Source organism: Mesoplodon bidens (assembly GCF_964165515.1).
Source record: "Mesoplodon bidens genome assembly, chromosome: 3".
NCBI classification, from domain to species: Eukaryota; Metazoa; Chordata; class Mammalia; order Artiodactyla; family Ziphiidae; genus Mesoplodon; species Mesoplodon bidens.
The window spans coordinates 19,558,006-19,578,259 of NC_138178.1; the positions used below are offsets into that span (position 1 = coordinate 19,558,006).

At 45.6% G+C, this 20,254-nt stretch overlaps 1 protein-coding gene across 5 annotated transcripts in view; it reads right to left on the minus strand.

Annotated features, from left to right (window-relative positions):
- Positions 1-20,254, minus strand: part of CAMK1D (calcium/calmodulin dependent protein kinase ID) — a 423,988-nt gene that overhangs the window by 234,650 nt on the left and 169,084 nt on the right. The gene's annotated exons all lie outside the window — the stretch shown is intronic.

A 20,254-nucleotide genomic window follows, 5' to 3' on the forward strand; every position in this document is an offset into this window, starting at 1 on the left:
GGGTTCGAGCCCTGTTCTGGGAAGATCCCACATGCCGTGAAGCAACTAGGCCTGTGAGCCACAACTACTGAGCCTGCGCATCTGGAGTTTGTGCTCCACAACGAGAGGCCGCGACAGTGAGAGGTCTGCGCACCGCGATGAAGAGTGGCCCCCGCTCGCCGGAACTAGAGAAAGCCCTCGCACAGAAACAAAGACCGAACACAGCCAAATATAAATAAATAAATTAATTAATTAATTATTTAAAAAATTAAAAAATAAAAACTCAAAGTGGAAATGCTACCTGAATGAAAGACCAAAGCATGGAGTATAATAGAAATATGGAGATACGCAAAATGATTCACAACCATTGACAATGTCAGATAAACATCTAAGGGTCTTATTGGGAAATAGCATCATCTTTGCTGTTTATCTTAAAACATACCTGGAAATGGGATAAGCCATTTTCACAATGGCAAATATCAAACTGTATGTTTGCCAGAACAATTTCTCTTATATTAGGTGCTAAAGAAAAACCAACTCATATAATTGGAGCCATCAAGTTAAAGATATTGAGACATCAACTCATCTATTCCCCCTTTAGGCAGAGCTATAACTGCCCCAGTGTAAACAGTATTTTCTAAAGTCTCCAGATAAGATACTGTAGTCCCACATTCCAATATTAGATAATCTTCCCCTAGCAAAAAATTGTTTTTATTTCATCTATGAAAAAATTTAAATTTCATCTATGAAAAAAAATTTCACCTATGACTTCTGAAGGAGTTCAGAACATGCTACCCCAAAATGTGTCATGTGGGCATATTGAATATTTTGAGTTAAAAACAACAAATACAAGAAAAACACTGTGACCCTCCTTCTTTTAGAACAGGAGATGAAATTCCCATTTGAAAGACATCTCCACCCTGTAGCAGAAGGAAAGTAACATTCTCATCATTAAGAAATAGAAGTTGAAACTGAGAGAATTCTAAACAAACAGACCTTGTTGAAATAATTATTACCTTCCTTTAGTTTCCCCACATAGTCTGATCACTTTTCAACAACTGTCTTTTTTTCTTCAACCTCATATAAAAGCAAATCAATCCTTTTCACCATTGCTTTGGGTCTTCATTCCTTAGGAAGGTTCCCATGTCATGTAAAACTTGCATTAAATCAATCTGTATGCTCTTCTCCTACTGACCTGTCTTAGGTCAGTTTAATGCTCAGGTCCAGCCCCAAAGAACCCTAAGAGGGGCTTCCCTGGTGGCACAGTGGTTGAGAGTCCACCTGCCGATGAAGGGGACACGGGTTCGTGCCCCGGTCCGGGAAGATCCCACATGCCACGGAGCGGCTGGGCCCGTGAGCCATGGCCGCTGAGCCTGCGTGTCTGAAGCCCGTGCTCCGCAACCGGAGAGGCCACAACAGTGGGAGGTCCGCGTACCACACCAAAAAAAAAAAAAGAACCCTAAGAGAGTATAGTAAAAGTCTGCCTCCGGTACACCCCTGTGTCCTCAAGTGCCATGTCCTGATCTGTGCCCAGCCAACGGCAAGCGGGGAACTGCGGTAGTTTAATTTCTCTGGGACTCATTATCTTCACTGTAAAATAAATGATATAGAATATTAGGGCTACATGTTATGATTCTAAATCTTCACGAACTTAAAAAAAAAAAGCACAGTGCCCTCACAGAATGCTAGCCACTCTCATACAATAATAAATATATGTGAACGGATGCCAGTTGTCAAATTTGTCCAGGTAACATAACAGCAGTTGCTCCTGGCTCTCCTCCCAGAACCTAATTTCCAACCTCTGACCAATCCAGTGGCTCCTGGTGGAACCTTCCCAAGCACTCTCATATCCTTCCTAGGCTGGTACCCAGATAAGGAGACATGGTATCCCATGACTCTTGTTTTCCTCTCCAGTGGGGCTTAAATGATACAGTCATTTTGTTATGACTTACATCCTACTTTTCAAGTACAAAGTGAAATTTCAGCTGGCTAACAAGCCCTGTTTGAACAGTAAGGCTTCTGCATACAAAGTGCATTTCCCACCGTCATCTGAATCAGAGTTCTCAGAGGGCTTAATATGCAACTAATTCAACACTTGCAGAGTCACTAGCTTTGCACCCCAAGTACTGTGACCTGGGAGGCAAGCGACTGGCTCAGTAGGCTCCATCTTTCACTGACGCTATATATATATATATATATATATATATATATATATATTTTAGTCTGACTACATTGATACATCCTAGATTTCCAACTCAGAAACATCTGTTAATTAAATTACCTACAGATCACATTGAAGAACAAACAGCAGCCTTAAGAAATATCTAGAGGGCTTCCCTGGTGGCGCAGTGGTTGAGAGTCCGCCTGCCGATGCAGGGGACACGGGTTCGTGCCCCGGTCCGGGAGGATCCCACATGCCGTGGAGCGGCTGGGCCCGTGAGCCATGGCTGCTGGGCCTGCGCGTCCGGAGCCTGTGCTCCGCAACGGGAGAGGCCACAGCAGTGAGAGGCCCGCGTACCGCAAAAAAAAAAAAAAAAAAAAAAAAAGAAAAAGAAATATCTAGAGACAGGAGAGGTCTGGCTCACGCAGCCAGGTTTGGAGGACTAAACCTTCAGGATGCCCTTACTGGGGAATTCTGCCTCTGCCCGAAGACCCTCTGTGGTTTCACACGGCAATCTCAGCCTCCACAGAAAAGATGGGATCACTGGATGCTCTGCTTATGGAAAAAATGCCCAAGGGAAACACAGGATAAAAAGCTTAGAGCAGACACCTTTTTAAATGACTCCACCATGTGAAGACACGGCAAAAAGACGCCGCTGTGAACCAGGAAGCAGTGCCTTGATCGTGGACTTCCCAACGTCCAGAACTGTGAGAAATAAATTTTCTGTCATTCATAAGCCACCCACCTGTATTATTTTTGTTGCAGCAGCTGAACAGACTAAGACAGAAGGCAACTGTCATGTCCTAAGTAGGCTCTCTGAGAGTTTTAAGAAGACAGCATTGGTCAACAGGGCCTAGTGTTTCAGAAAAACTAAAGGGCATCTATACTTTGAAAAGGCTATGGTGTTTGGCAACTCAACATTAATTGGGGCTCTTGGAGGAAACAGCGTCAGTGTCACCGCTGGGCGGAAGCCAGTGTTGTAAAGAGCTAGTAAGTGAGCTGATGAGGGAGGAAGTGCAGCAGTCCATGTAGAAACACAATTTCAAGAAGCCTAGTAGGGGAAGAAGACAAGACGAAGGAAAGAAAAGAAAACAGAAGGAAGGAGAAAACGAGGGGCATTCTGAAACCATCGGAAGCTAAAGGGTGAACCCACTGTTCTAAAAGTCAGAACTTCAGAGGAGAAATGATCCCATTATATTCTGTCAATAATATCAAGTGTTGGCTTCCTTTGGTCCATCTTAAAAACCCAGACTATAATTATGACCTACCTCAGGGGCCAGAATTTTTGTCCTAATGAGTTTATGCATCTCGACAGTACTAACCATCATACACCATCATGACATCCAGTCTCTTCATCTATGTAAATCAGCCCCTCATCAGGGTAAAAAACGGTCCAAGGATGCCCTCTCTCTCTCTCCAACCCTGCCTTAGCCGTAGGCATCACTCACTGAAGCAAGCACCATTTTCTTTTTGTTTAGGGCTCCTCCTCTCTGGCGGGGACTTTCACAACCGTACCCCAGATGGTCCTCAGTCTCTCTCTGACATTGCTCTAATCCACCTGCATCCCCTGCAGCATCACAGGAGTCATCCTTCATCTTCCCAACATTCCCTCCCTATCCTCCTCCATGCAGAAGTCTTCAGCAGTTACTCTGCCGCCCAGCAGATGAAGTACAAACCCTTTATCCTCCTAGGTAAGCGCCTCTGTGCTCTGAGCCATGCCCCCGGCTCCTTCTCACCTGCATCTTCTCAAACGCTCCCAGCCACACTTCCAAACTCAGCCCCAACGTCATCTCTTTCTGTCCACACCTGTTCCAGTTGTTCCATCCACTGAGATGTCTTCCCTCCCCCCTGCTTCCCCACCCACGAAAAGCCTCCCCATCCTTCAAGGTCACTCCAACACCACCTTCTTCTGACTCGCCCAATGGCTATAATTGGTCCCCCTTCCAAACCCCTCTGCCAAGCATCTGTGCTTCTCCTACAGTACGCTCAGGCCACTCTTACGCACACTTGTTGGGTGCTCTGGGAAACCTCCTTGTCTCAACTCTCAGTTCCTTGAGGCGTGGACTGCATTTTGTTCATTTTTGAAAGTGTGTATATAGCGATCAACAAGGTTCAATAAATGAAATCTATTAATTCAGTGCAAAACTGTGCTAGTTTCTTTATGGAAGGTAGTTTAGTCATTGAAACTTTAGAGCCATTGATAGTATCTTTCTATATTTTAAAGTTTAGAAAAGCTATAAACAGGAAAGGAAAATCTCAGCCAGAATTATTTAAAACTATAGGGGTATGTCTTTGGTATGCCATTCAAACGTTTCCCTCTGCAGTCTCCATTTTAAAAGAGAGGATCGTGTGTTCCATCTGAAAAGAACTGACCGCAAAACTAGAAATTCTGTGCCAAGTCGGCTAGGGATTTAATGTACTCTATCAAACCTTTTTTTTTTTTTTAAGTTCTTAGTTTTTTAGTGATTTCCATCTTTGAAATGAACGCAAATTTGCCACTCTCAAAACATTTTTGTTACGATACACGTGCTTATGTTTTCAAAATATTTGAAGATTCTCTTCACTGAAGGAAATAAAGCATTTTGATTTCTTTTTAAGAGGGAAGGGAATACACATTGTCTTCTTCAATCTTCCCTCCTGTGACATTGGTATAATTCAATTCAATAAAACAGAGTAGTACCGAAAGCAGGGACTTTGCCAGGCACTAGAAATACATGAGGGTCTCAGCTCTCATCCCTATCCTCAAGGTGCTTTAAATGTAGTGAGAAAGAAAGACCAGGAAATGGGCAATTACTCCATATTGTGATAAGTGGTACAACGGAGGAAAATACTCCCTGTGACTGAAGCACACAGAAGGGGCAGCTATATCATCTTCTTTTCCAAAGGAAAGTTTCCTAGATCAGTGTTTCTCAAAGGTAAATGTGCAAACGAATCACCTGAGGGTTCCGTTACACTGCACACTGATTCAGTGGGTCCAGGGCAGGGCCCTGAGAGTCTGCACTTCCAACAAGCTCCCTGGAGATGCTGCTGGTTTGTGGACCACACTTGGAGTAGCAAGGGTGCAGACCAGACGCCAGCGGAGGCGAGACCAGGCAGAGGAAATGATGCGAACACAGCCAGAGGGGAGGCCACAACACGAACATCTCAAAGAGGTAATTGAATGGGGAAAAAGCAAATTTAAGACTAGGAAAATACCAACAATCTTGGAAGTGTGATATGGCCTTCTTAAATAGATTTAAGAACTCTCCAACTCAGAGTAATTATAAAAAGACAAATCTAAATTATTGAAAAGCCTGAGCTGTAAAATATTTTGAAATGGACTTGAGTTATTTCAAGTTCCTGTAGAATCTTGAACTCACAGCTACACAGGATCACTGCCCCATCTACTTAGGTGAAAAGGTAATTACCAACATTTAGCACACTGGGGTCAAGAACTTAAAAATATTCATTTTCCTAGGAAGCTTTTATAATACCTTCATAAGAGTTTTTTATTGTCATATGCTCACCACACAATTTTTGAGAGTCGTAGAAAGGATGCATTTCAAATGGGTCTGTATCCTGAGTAAGTCAATTTCAGAATAGCAAGATTTCATATAATAAATGTAATAGATGATTGTCATTTTAAAAAAAAGATGCAATGAAAAAATTCTGAGTGATATATTGATATTATGGGTTATTTTGTTAAAAATTATGGTTTCTGCTAGTAAGTGAATGCAGCTTGTTCCTGCAAAAAAAGATTAAATGTACACACTAATTGAACCCTTGAGAACAGAGAATACAGAAGTCTGAAATCTCAACTCTGAAAAGTGTCACTGCCATCTGTTCATCCAACTCAGCACCAATATTGTGAAAATATTCAGGCATATTTCTTGTGTAAGTAGTTTTTGCAGAACAAGATTACCATTCAGAAGTTTGTACTATACTGCTTGACACTATGGTCTTATAAAGAAAAAAACCCTCTCATTCTAAATTATTTTTTAAAGAGGAATATCTTTTTGGAAAAATTACATCGACTGAAGAATAATAATACTAGACTGAATAATAATAATAACTTAATGATTGTCCCCTCACCACCTACATGAGCTAAAGCATCCAAGTCTGCATAATGTAATTCTGTGTCACTTAATTAAATGATGATGTTTTGGAAAGTGAAACTACTTGCCATATTCCTCCAGGTAATTATACCAATAAACAAATTTTTATTTCAGCTTTTTTTTTTTTTTTTTTTTTGCGGTATGTGGGCCTCTCCCGTTGCGGAGCACAGGCTCTGGATGCGCAGGCTCAGCGGCCATGGCTCACGGGCCCAGCCGCTCCGCGGCATGTGGGATCTTCCCGGACCGGGGCACGAACCCGTGTCCCCTGCATCGGCAGGCGGACTCTCAACCACTGCGCCACCAGGGAAGCCCTATTTCAGCTTTACTGAGATGTAAGTGACCAGAAGCAACTTCTGCATGGATAGTGTTCATGAGTTAAATTCAGCTTACTGACCGATTCGTACAATCCTATAAGGTTTTTTTTTTTTTTTTTTTAAAAAAAGGCATTCCAAACCAAAAAAAAAAAGGGAAACACAAAGGGAAGGAAGGAAGGGAGGAAGGGAGGATGGCAGGAGGGAGGGAGGAACTCGCTCTGGGCAGAAGAACAAGTTAATCAAAGTTTCAACCATTCTACTTACATCTTTAAAGAATACCTGAGTAAAAGCAGGTGTGGGAGTTTCTAGGGCTCACTGACAATGTGCTGTGTTCTGAATCCAACAGAAAAGGGGACCTTTACGGAGTTAAACAGAAAGATGTGCTCACAAATGGATTTGCCTCCCAAGTTTTAACATTCTACAAGATATTGCTAACATTCAACCCAAGACTGGGCACTACCTGAATTTTTACTCTGCCATCCCTTTGGGTCACCTCCCAGGGGCTGAATCAAGCGGCTCTGCCCTGGAGGGCCCCTGCCAGGATTAAACAAGCAAAGAGCAGCAACACACACCAGGCATCCACAGTGAGGGAATCAGGGTTGGATGTGTGGAAATACAATTCACACCAACCACCTCAACTCAACCCAGGGAAGCACTGGTTTTAAAGAAGTAGTGACATTATCCCTTACTCTCCAGCAAGGAGACTCACTAGAAAGAATACCTAATGCTGAGTAAATACTTCTTTCTGTAAGTTTACTTTTTATACCTAGAAAAAGTTACCTACTGATGCATAAAAACTTGCCACTGAGGAAAATTCTGTGGCTTCTGGAACTGGTGGGCTTATCCTGCCAACGGTACCTTTCCTCTGTGGTCAGCTCTTCAGTGGCCTCCCCTTCCCTGTGGCACTTACCCTGGGCCACCCACAGGATGACCCATGTCCCTCAAACCCACTCTGATGTCCAGTCACAGTATGCGAGAAGCCACCCCTCCCTTTGTTTCTAGAACATTCCAGAAAGGTACAGCGAGGGCGAAAGGTCAAACAGAGCAAAGCGGGAACAGGAGCGGGGCCTGGGTGCTCAGCACGCCTCCCTGGCCTGTGGCCAGACAGGGAGGGTGAAAAAGGTTTCCCAGATTACGTGCCCCCTGCCACAGCAGCACTTTGCATAGCTCCCGTCTGGAGCTGGCTTCTTCCTACTACACTTCTGAGTAGTGGTATCATCATTCTATTGCCAAGAAGCTGGCACAAAGGACCAAGGTCCTCAAACACACCTGAAATGGGAAGGAAGTCTTCCTAGTGGTTCATCTTTAACATGGGCTCTGAGCTCCTTTCTAGCAAATTCCAGAGAACCAGAGACAGCTGGAGGCAGAACACGAGAGCAATCACGGCAGCCTGCAGCATCAGTGCATCACCACCGAGGAGGGGAGGCAGAAAGAACAGCACATCTAACTGAAATCAGCAGGCGATTCTGGAACCCGATCCAAGGTCCCTCACTGGAATCTGGCCAAGCTACCGGGGCAGGGTCTTTAGTCCTTGCCAAACATACCACGGGGCTCTTTCTTTTTTTTTTTTAATAAATTTATTTATTTTGATTTTGGGCTGCATTGTGTCTTCGTTGCTGTGTGCAGGCTTTCTCTAGTTGTGGCAAGCGGGGGCTACTCTTGGTTGCGGTGCACGGGCTTCTCATTGCAGTGGCTTCTCTTATTGTGGAGCACAGGCTCTAGGCGCGCAGGCTTCAGTAGTCATGGCACGCAGGCTCAGCAGTTGTGGCTCAGGGGCTCTAGAGCGCAGGCTTAGTAGTTGTGGCGCACGGGCTTAGCTGCTCCGCGGCATGTGGGATCCTCCCAGACCAGGGCTCGAACCCGTGTCCCCTGCATTGGCAGGCGGATTCTTAACCACTGCGCCACCAAGGAAGCCCACCACGGGGCTCTTAAAGATGAGGAAGAGTCACTTGCTTGCACTCTACCAAGGGATGCTCTACAAGAGAGCCAGCGTGGTTATGTGGAAAGCGCTCTGAATGAGGAGGCCAGAAACCATCGCTTTGGCAGCACATCCGCGTAAGTCAGCTCTGTGACCTTGGGCCACTCACTTCACTTCTCTGGACCTGTTTCTCCCTCAAGGTCAAGAGAACTGGACAAGATCTCTAAGTGCTCTAAGATCTTCCAGTTCTAATGCCTGGTGACTCTCATGTTAGGGAAGCAGACAGTAAGAGAGACAAAGAGAGCAGCAGCCTTCAGAGTTTTTTTCAGCAAGAGAAACAGTCAAGCTATTGCATTCCTAACAACTCTGCAACCACGCCGGGCATTATCACTGTGGCACCTTCTCCGCTGGATGAGGGCAGCCACCTCCCCTCGGCTGCTCCCACGGGGAGGCCATACCTGTGTGATGTGATTTCCAGGAAGGCACCTCCTCCCCATTCCCGCTGTCTAGCAAGATGTCCCCCGTACACATAGTAATAAATAAACAGCAAACATTTGGAGAGCTCACATAACATGCCAGGCACTGTTCTAAGTGCTTTGCATGCATCGGCTCTTTAATCCCTACAAGAAATATGTGAGGTAAGTACCAATAATATCCCCATTTCCCTGATATTTTTTCCGGCCGCACAGCACGGCTTGTGGGATCTTAGTTCTCCAACCAGGGATCGAACCTGGACCCCCCCCGCCCCTCCCCAGCAATGAAAGCGCCCAGTCCTAACCAATGGACGGCCAGGAAATTCCTCCCATTTTCCTGATGATGGAGGCAAAGAGTTGAAATCATTTGCCCAAGGTCACACAGCTCCTAAGTGGTATAGTCAGATGAAAACTTAGGCAGGCGGGTTCTCAGGTCTTCACCAATATTTTACACCTGACCCTCTGATGGCAGGATAAGAGAGACAGAGATTATTTCCCTTCGCTATTAATGAGCACCCCCATGCAGTGGGCTGTTGTCTACCTCAAGAGTATGTGTCCCTGTCTTAAACAACATGGAAACACCGGACGGATCAAATCATGATGGAGAAGACAGACAGACCCGGGTCTGACTTCCTGCTCTATCTACGTACGTGCTCTCCAGGAATTTCTTATTTAAGTCCCAGCTCCTCAACTGTAAAATGTGAATAATAATAGACACTTCAGAGGTTTCCTGTGAGGATTACAGAAAACAAGGCTCCTAGAAGTCCCAGCTAGTTTCTAAATTATGACAAAGTGAGAATATGTATATTTAAAATCTCAAAGGGTAGATAAAAATGGCTCTAGGGCTTCCCTGGTGGCGCAGTGGTTGAGAGTCCGCCTGCCGATGCAGGGGACACGGGTTCCTGCCCTGGTCCGGGAGGATCCCACATGCCGCGGAGCAGCTGGGCCCGTGAGCCATGGCCGCTGAGCCTGCGCGTCTGGAGCCTGTGCTCCGCAACGGGAGAGGCCACGACAGTGAGAAGCCCGCGTACCACAAAAAAAAAAAAAAAAAGGCTCTAATTTTCAGGTTCTGGTTTTAGAGTTATCAGTCTATTAATTTATTAATTGACATCTATTTCAATTAATCGATTTAGCATCTATTGACATCTATTATCTATTGAAATCTATTGCCGTCTATTTCTTACTATTTGTTGGGAGTCATGAGACTTTTTTTTTTTTTTTGGCCACGTGGCTTGTTGGCTCTTAGTTCTCCGACCAGGGATCGAACCCGGGCCCTGGGCACTGAAAGCGTAGAGTCCTAACCACTGGACCACCAGGGAATTTCCGGGAGTCATAAGACTTCTGATTCCTATTAGCTGTTTCTAGATTGAACAAAGTTCCCATAACGGTCTCCTAACAGAAGGGCAGGCTGTGGACCCTAGAAGATGGGGAACAGCTCCATAAGTGAGACTCTCTCTGCTGTCTCCCCAGCTCCATCACTCACCAAAAGTATACTCTCTGCACCTCAGTTTCTCCTTCCACAAAATGGATACAATTTCTGCTCTTACATCTTCCGCCAACATATTCTGAGCTCTTACAATAGCATGATGAGAATGGTAATGCCTAACATTTACATAATCCCTAACACTGGAACATTTCAACGTAATTTAAAAAGGCTTTTCATATGCCTTATGATCTTATTTAGGCACCCAGATAGCAGATTTTTGACAGCCTTGAGGGTATATTGACTAAATTAAGCAAAAAGAATTTTTTGCTCTTCAGTGGAAAGATATAAAAAAACTGAAATTTATTTTAAAATGTGTATATACATATATGTATGTACATATGTGTCTACATATATGTGCATGTGTTCACATTTATGCACATATACACATATATAAATGTATGCATTTAGCACATCAGTTCTGTAGCCTTCAACAAGAACGAAAACACCGCATCCATCACACCACTGTATTTGTTTACAAATATCCTTGCCTGTGTTTGGATTCCCCAATGATACCTATACCTCATACCTGAATCACATAGTCAACCCTATTTTTTAAGTATTTATAAAAGAAAAATGTAAATGGCTAAAAAAATGAATATTAAATCCCATTTACCAAATTCCATATATATCACTATTTTAGAAATGATTTCTTTCACTGTATATTTCCTAAAAACTTCAGACCAATCACCTAAGACACTGACCTCAATTTTTTTTTTTTTTTTTTGCGGTACGCGGGCCTCTCACTGTTGTGGCCTCTCCCGTTGTGGAGCACAGGCTCCAGACGCGCAGGTTCAGCGGCCATGGCTCACGGGCCCAGCCGTTCTGCGGCATGTGGGATCCTCCCGGACCGGGGCACGAACCCGTGTCCCCTGCATCGGCAGGCGGACTCTCAACCACTGTGCCACCAGGGAAGCCCTGACCTCAATTTTTAAGCTGACCTTGAGGACAAAAGTCAGTGATATGGCTTTAAAATGATAAGTTTTTAAACCACCCAAGGATAACCCTGGACTTCAAATATGTAAAATAAAATCTATTCACCAAATTTTATAGAGTTTAAACTAGATAATGAGTCATAAATAAAACTTCACTGAAATCATTTATCTACCCATATAAACAATGCCAAAACCATGTAGAAAATAGAACTGACACAACCTAAAGTTTAACAGAAAAGAAACAGTGAACCTTTGGGGTATATTTATTTCTTTTTCTGTATTTGCCATCCTGGTCTATCCTAGGACTCCTTGGACTTAATCTTTCACGCTGTGAAAGACCCTCCAATATAAGCTATTCTGATTTTTTTTGAAATGTCAGACAAGAAATATATGTATATATACATACACACACACACATACATATACACATATATATTCACATACTCATAGAGATATATACAGGTACAGATATCAACTCACACATCTGTTGGAATCATTTAAATAAAATTTATATAAATCATTAGCTAAGTAAGTTTACTTAAGAAGGGAGAAAACATTTGCTAAGATATATTATTAGAGGAATTTAAACCACCAACTAATCCACACAAGGGCTGAACTGCCCAAACACAGAACCAGACTAGCTGACAGGGAGCTAGCAAACGGAAATAAGCGTGCAAATAACTAACACTGTTTCTAAAAGTGTGATAAAACACAATGTTTCTTCAACTACTCTAAATATCTACAGAGTAATATATATAGTATAAAAGGTGGCAGGAACAGCCAGACTGGATGAAGCTGGCTTTGTTGTTACAGGAGAATCACCTCCGCCTCTGCCTCGGCTTCCAGGACGCTCCCTGCCCCCATTGGCTGATGGCCCCGTGTGCACTGGGTCACGAAAGCCCGCTAGAAGTCAGCAGAGATTTCTTCCTCGCCCTAATCTCTACCGAGTCGGCACCCGAGCCCAGTGTTTCTAACTCCATATTATCACCTGAATCCCCTCCACCACTCCTCCCCTCCACCACTCCTCCCCTCCATGGTCCCCATCATGCCTTTAGCTCAGGGCTGGACTCAGGAAATCCACAGGAAGCGGACCTCACAGGCAGAGTCAGGAGGGATAGAGGTAAGCTTGGTGCCGTGGGGTCTCAGAGGGAAGGGTCCCCCCCCAGCAGGGACAATGGAGGGGGGGAATCCTGAAGGAGGGGGTGTCTCAAACTGAGGCTCAGGGCTTCCCTGGTGGCGCAGTGGTTGGGAGTCCGCCTGCCGATGCAGGGGACATGGGTTTGTGCCCCGGTCCGGGAAGATCCCACATGCTGTGGAGCGGCTGGGCCCGTGAGCCATGGCCGTTGAGCCTGCGCATCCGGAGCCTGTGCTCCGCAACGGGAGAGGCCACAACAGTGAGAGGCCCGCGTACCGCAAAAAAAAAAAACAAAAACTGAGGCTTAGCCTACTGTAGCAGGAAGGAGAGGCAGAGGCCAGAATCATCTGTTCCTTTTGGAAGAATGAAATTGAACTTGGGGGGTGGGGAGGTGAACGCTACACAGCAAGATGGCAAAGTGGAGGGGAGGGGCTGTTTACAAAGGAGCTTGGATTCCATCAAGCAGGTGACTTCCCACAATTAAGGTGGGGAGGGCCAACATTAGACATGCATTTAAAATCTCAGTTGCATAGTGTTACTGGAACAAGGCAGGAAGAAAGGGAGTCTGTCTGATCATGAGAGCCACACTTCACATGATACTGGGGAAGCAGAAACCGCAGGCAGGGAGTGGCCCCAGAGGTTCATGGTCACCGGAAAGATAAGCCAACATGCCTGGTCAAACTAGTTTGAATATGTCTGTTTTGTACTAAGGGATACCATCAATTCTCTTTTCCTCCCATTCATAGCATTCTGTAAGCAATGCCCAAGAAATTGATAAAAACTCATAAAAAATGCATTGATTCTGGATCTCAAATCAAATTTTAAAAATGTTGCTGGATTATCTGCTATGAACAAAGCACCATGGGAAAGCCACTTGGAAGCATCAAATGTATCCTGTTTTGGCAGTAAAGTCACATTGGCATGAGACCAATTTTATTTCTTATACACATGCCCACTGTTAGGATGAAGTAAACTATGACCAGCAAATAGTGGTCTGAACAAAGCGGAGTTTACAGTCAGATCCACAGGGCTCAAAGAAATGGAAAGGCCGAGGTATAGAGCAAAAGAGGAGGAAGTCCACCAAATTCAGCAAGATTCCAAGGTCAAATCTCTGGTAGGGCCAGAGAGATGAGCGTCCGCTCATGCGTGTGTCTGATGCTTTCACTGAGCCTGGCGTGAACAGGTCCAGGATGGGCTGTGTCGATTTTCCAACAGGACTAGGGTCCTTTGGCAGATACACCCACCCGTGCATGCTCCAAGCCTGACAGTCAGACTGTGACTTTAATCAATAACCACCACCAAGTAAATTAACCGCATCCCTCAACCTGTTTTGCTCGAACTGCACATATTTTCCAAAATTAAGGGAACTTTCAGCAAGGGTTTTCCAGGGTAGCGAAGGGTTCTAGGATCATAACAGATAGACCTGCCTCACTATTTGTTATCACATGGCCTCCAGCCATTCCTTTTCTTACTTCCTGCCTGTGTTCTTAATCCCGACACTACCTTTCCAGAGGAGAGGGGTCTCCATGTTGGAACACCACCTTCTAGGGCAGATCAGATCCTTAAAAAGCTGTATTGGTGCCTGAGAAACTCAAGTATCAGCTTTACCAGCTTGGCCATTTTCAGTCATTGGAAAAGTGGTTTTGTTCGCCCTGAATCGATGAATTTCTATTGATGCGTCTGTTCCTCTAACACACACAATAAACTGTCACTTGGCAGTGATTTAAAGAAGCAAACGGGCCAGGCTGCCATCAGAACAAAGCTGCAGGAGCAGAAGCCAGCCAGATTTAAATGCGTTAATTTACAGAAAAGCCTTTCTCTGAAGGCTAATACTTAATTCAAAACCAGCTGTCCTCTCCTTTGGGGGCTCAAGCTGCCTGCCTTCCCTCTAGTTAATCTGTACGAGAGAAACATGTCTGGTCCAAGATAACCAGGGAATCAAGCTACTGTAAGAAGTGCCTAGGCCTCTGGAGCCCGGTTCTCCCCTGGTTGAGGTGCTGACTCACGCTCCTCCCAGAAGACCCAGCCCCACCACCCTGCCCGAGATCCGTCCTGACCTTGGCCTTAGTGGATCCTGGGCTTTGGCGTCTGCTGCCTTCAGCAGCGCTGACCCCCTTCGGATAGTGGCCTTGTCACTGAGTCCTGCTGACTTGACCACCCCCTACGCCAGCCTCTCCAGGCCGGGAATGGTCATCACTGCCCCTACTTCCCCCGCCACCCTCAGAGAGCCAGGTTCTCGCTCTTGAACCCAGCCAGTGGCTGGTGCCCACTCCCCAGTGATGGGAGGATGGGGTCAAGTCAATTCCCCTCTCTTAGTATAAAACCCAGCTCTTCAAAAGGGACCACATTTAGTTCGCGCCTCTAAATGAACCCTCTCACCTAAAGGAAACGTCATTGGGCATTGGGGGTGGTGTGTGTGTGTGTGTGTGTGCGCGTGTGCGTGCGCGTGCACACACGTATGTACACATCTTTCCCTACTCCTGGACATGTGAAGTGCATATTTACCCCCCTGGGAGGTGAGACCATGAGGCCAGGGCCCTAGAGCAGCTGTTCTCAACACTGACTTGAATGTAAGAATCCCAGGATGGCGAGGGGGTGCTTTTCAAAATTTCCCAATGGCCACCATAACCTCCAATTCTAACTCAATTGGTCTAGGACGGAGCCTGGGTGTCAGGATGTTCGGAAAAGCTTCCCAGGTGATTTTACTGTGCCACCAGGGTTGAAAACCACTGATTTAGAGAGAAAAAGGCAGAGACCGTCAGCTGAGACTGCTCAGTGGATTCAAGATGGAGAACGTGCAATTTAAAAGCAATCGCTACCCAGGCTCCTCCCCCAGGGAAGATCATCTCTGTAGCCGACAAAGTAACCATTAGAAGAACAGCATGTAGAATCCTGGTGTCATGTTTCATAAGCACAGTAACTCTTTAACCAGTCTGAGCCTTGGTTACCCCAACTATTAGGAAAAGGGCTACTCTAAATACATCTGTCTTGTTTTTTCCATCTCCTATTTTCCAGCTTTATGCATCCCCTTCATCCCCCCATTTCAATACAGACTGTTTATATATTTGCTTTTCTACTTCTCCAAAAATACTTTATGTGTTGCCTTGAAATTGGATTTGGGTAGTGCCTGCCCTCTAAGTAAATAATACTACAGAAACGATAAACTCTATAATCCAGTGCAGGGTATGCAACACTGATGATGTGATATTCCATAATGCAGAGAACACTCCCTTCATGGGACCAGGGCTAACCATTCCACCAGGGAAAGCTGGTGCTGAGCCGCATAGACCCTGCCCCTGGCCAGTCAGACAGCATCTCTCTCTGCTACACAGTAACTGTCTACCATGAAGCCAGCCTCTTTTTATTCCCTCCGAGCTTGGTTTAATATTCACTTTCAAGGAGGAGATTCATTTTGGAACTATTTTCAGAGCAAGAATAAAGACATCCTTAAGGATATATTAGCTACATTACTTAAATCCAATGAAATACATAAACCTCTCACCCTGCAATAAACGCCAACACATAGGAGGGCAAGCAGTCTCCCAGATGGGCCTCCCTGGATGAAAAATAGCCTGGAAATATACAAACGACCAGGGTATATGACAGAATTTGGAATAATGCAGGCCTCTCTGGGACCCTATCTACAGTGATTTAGTTACGGAAGGTACCAAAGGATTTTTTAATATGTGTTTTCAGAAAACGTTAACATCCAGCAAGGCCAGATCACAGCTGAGCTGCTGAGCTCCAGACCTCCGTCGTCAACTGGTCATCTCCACCCAGCCATTCCCAAGACCAGCATGTCTGAATCAGAACTCATCACCTGCCCTCTGGCTCCTGGATTTCTGATCTCAGCTAATGGGGTCATTATCCACCCAGGTATCCAATCAGAAACCTGATAGTTATCCTAGAATCCACTCTCCCCTCAATCCTCCCCCCATTCTTTCTGAATCCCTAAGTCCTGGAGATTCCATTTTGCCTCTTGCATCCCAACACACACCTCCTGTTTCAATGCATTGCTTCCCAGAGGCCTCCAATCGCTCCCTAACTGCTCCCCCTAGAGTGAGTCTTGCCCGCCCCCAATCTATCCTTCCAAGTTCAGCAACAATAATCTCTATGAAACAATCCTTCAAGGCTCCCCTCTGTCTAGAGGATAAACCGGGGTATACAGCCCCCCACGATCCAGCCTCTCCAACCTTGGGTCTCCCACACCTTGCCCTGAACCCTCCACGTGGTCCAGTGAGCTATGTGGAGTTCCCAGCACACCAGCCTGCCTCCCCGTCTCCTTTCCTCTGTTTGCACTGCTCCTTCCTGGTTGGAATATCCCTCTGCCTTTCTGCCCTCAGCAAAATATATTCATTGTCTGGACCCACCTCCTCTAAGAAGCCTACCTTCACACCCCACCCCAAAGGGAAAACTGGGCAGCCCTACTCTTGAGCCCCTGGTCAGACCTCTCACACAGTATCTACGACGTTCTTGCACTCCTGGAGGGCAAGGATTGTATCTTGTCTTTTCAACCTCGGTTCCAACTGATGCATAGGAATTTACTAAACATCAGTGAAATGAAGGAATGCTTCAATGGTGGCTTCTAACAGCAGTTTCAAAACTATCTTCATTACAACTTATATACTTTGCTTTCGGCTGCTTATGACTTGGAACGGCTTCTTACTCCACTTATACATCGCTTGCAGGGGACTAAAACAATAAATCAGTACAGGAGATACAGCACCTTTTATCCCCTGAGAAATCATTTCTTTGTTTTCCATTCCTGAAAAAGGGGTCACACTTCAAGGCACCCCAACAGCAGAGAGTGAGAACTATCAAAATAAGTGATTCCCAATCCCTGGTCCTCCCTTGCTTTTATTTTTTTCTTAATATTTATTTTTATTTTTTATTGAAGTATAGTTGATATATTTATTTTTAATTGTTTTTAATTGGCCACACCGCACAGCATGCGGGATCTTAGTTCCCCCACCAGGGACTGAACCCATGTCTTGTGCATTGGGAGCGTGGAGTCTTAACCACTGGACCACCAAGGAAGTCCCCTCCCTTGCTTTTAAATGCCCTCTTGCTGGAAGTGCGTATTATTTGAATGAGGCACAGGGTGGAGAAAGCACAGGGACCAAGGCATGAACGAAGACTGGCTTATGAAGTCTACACTGCTGCCCCTGCCCATGTAGATGCAAGATAACACTGAGTATAAAGCTGACTTCCGGGCCTCCCTGGTGGCGCAGTGGTTGAGAGTCCGCCTGCCGATGCAGGGGATACGGGTTCGTGCCCCGGTCTGGGAGGATCCCATATGCCGCGGAGCGGCTGGGCCCGTGAGCCATGGCCTCTGGGCCTGCGCGTCTGGAGCCTGTGCTCCGCAACGGGAGAGGCCACAACAGTGAGAGGCCCGCATACCGCAAAAAGAAAAAAAAAAAAAAAAAAAAAAAAGCTGACTTCCCCGGCTTTGTGGTTTCTAAGCCCATAAGGGAGACACATGAAAATAAAGGCACCATCCTTGACTCAGCATCCAGCAGCCCCTGTGCCCCAAGGTAGGCCCTCTGGGAAGCTCTGAGCCCACCCAGAATTCCATCTCAAAGGCCAAATATCTGCAATGTGGCTACAACTTAATACACAGCCAATATCCTCTTCTCTGAGTGCTGATTTCATATTGGAAAATGAACAATTTAAATAAATGTTTCATTAACATACTGTTTTTCTGCTTGATGCTAATGTACTTAAGAGTAATTTGTTTTCCCAAATTCTCTGCCACAGAATCATTTCATGCAGTCCTCACAGGACAACCTGAAACTCTTCAGGTCCCTAAGAGACAACCTAGAAACCAAACAAACAAATAACAGAAAACCCTTGTACTAAAAAGCCATCAAGACCCATTTGTTCTAGAACACACATCACATATGCTGCAGAACAGGAAGATCCGGACCACCTCAGTGGTGCTGGGTTTGTATTGACGGCAACAAAGCACTGGTTCAGAGGGCACTGTTGGTCCCCAAGACACAGAAGTGGGAGACGTGGCTTACTCAGGAAGAATGCAGAGAGTGTGACATCTTGTTTTGAGACCCTGTAAGGCTTGTTCCCATTTTTCTTTGCTTATCTGATTCTTACTTTGTGCTGATTCCAAACCCCCAAAGTTTCAAGGATACTCCTAACATCTTTTACTAATAGGAGAGCTGAAAAACTTCACAGCACAATGCTCAGATACACTCCAATCACGCAAAAGCAGGTCCCATATAAAGGTTTCTTCCCCCAAACCTTGTGAGACACGGGGGAATGGCTTGATCATGAGGACATCGGGAGCAGCCTGGACACCACGCTAATGGGAGGCCATCTTTTGGGTGGATCCAGCCACATCAGAATGGTTCTCTGTGGCACCACTGGGCTGGAGCCATGATTTTGATTTGATTCTGCGATACTGCGATTTATAAGATATATATATTTGGTTACTAAGATGACCAAAAAATACTTCTCATATATATATTTGGTCTTGTCCACAGTTCCTGACTCATGGCTCCCAAAACCTTTGGAGTTTCCTAAGTGTTGAGAGAGACAGAAGTTTCTTTGTTATATGAATGAGGTGACTTTTAGAAGCACCTAAGGATGGGGGCTGGTTGCCAGGAGAACCAACCACATGACTAGAGGGTTGGGACTTTCAGTTCCATCCCCCTGACTTCCGGGGAGGGGAGAGGGGCTGGAGGTTGAACCAATCACCAATGGCCAATGATTTTTATTAATCACGACTATATAATGAAGCCTCCATAAAAACCCCAAAGGACAAGTTTTTGTCCCTTTTTGGAGAGCGTCCACACTGGAGAACCAGAAAGCTTCTGCATGCCACCGTGCTGCCCCACGCTCGCTCCAAGAGGACAGAAGCTCCCTTGCTCGGGACCCTGCCCTGTGTATCTCTTCCATCTAGCTATTGGTTCACACCCTTTAAAATCCTTTCAGAATAATTCAGTAATCTAGTGAGTAAACGGGTTTTCCTGAGTTCTGTGAGCCATTCTAGCACATTGATCGAACCGCAGGAGAGGGTCCTGGGAACCTCTGACTTATAACCAGTTGGTCAGAAGTACAGGTAACAACCCAAGCTTGAGACTGGAGCCTAAAGTGGGGGGCGGTCTCATGGGACTGAGCCCTTCACCTGTGGGATCTGATTCTGCCTCTGGGTAGACAGTGTCAGGAATGAGTTGAACTCTCGGACACCCTGCTGGCAACAAAGAATTGTTTGTTGGTGTGGGAAAACCCTGAGCCACACACCTTGGAATGGGGTCCAGGAACCCTATCCAGGTTCTATGACATGGGGAGCAAAAGCAAACTCAGTGAAGAGGTGAAGCAGGTAGCCAGTGAGCTCTTGCACTTGCTGGGTGCCAGGTGCCAGGTGTGTGGCAGAGAGCAGGAGACCCACCAAAGACTGGAAATCACACTGCGGGGGGGTTACCTCCCTGGCTGTGCCACATCTGAGCTGCAAGGCAATGGAAAAGTGACTTCCATTTTGAGCTTCACCTCCTTCTTATAAAATAAAGTAACAACAACAAGAAAACAATAATAGTAACTGGGGGCAGTGGCAGTGGCAGCTACCCTTTCATTGAGCACTTACTATGCAGCAGGTGCTGAACAAATACTTGCTAAGCACCATCTCACGTAATCCTGAGGACACCTGGGAGGATACTGTTAACTCCAGTTTATGGAGGAGGCTCAGAGCTCAGGAACCAGCCCAAGGTCACCCAGCTGCAGGGAGTGGCAGGGTCTCGGTTCAAAACCG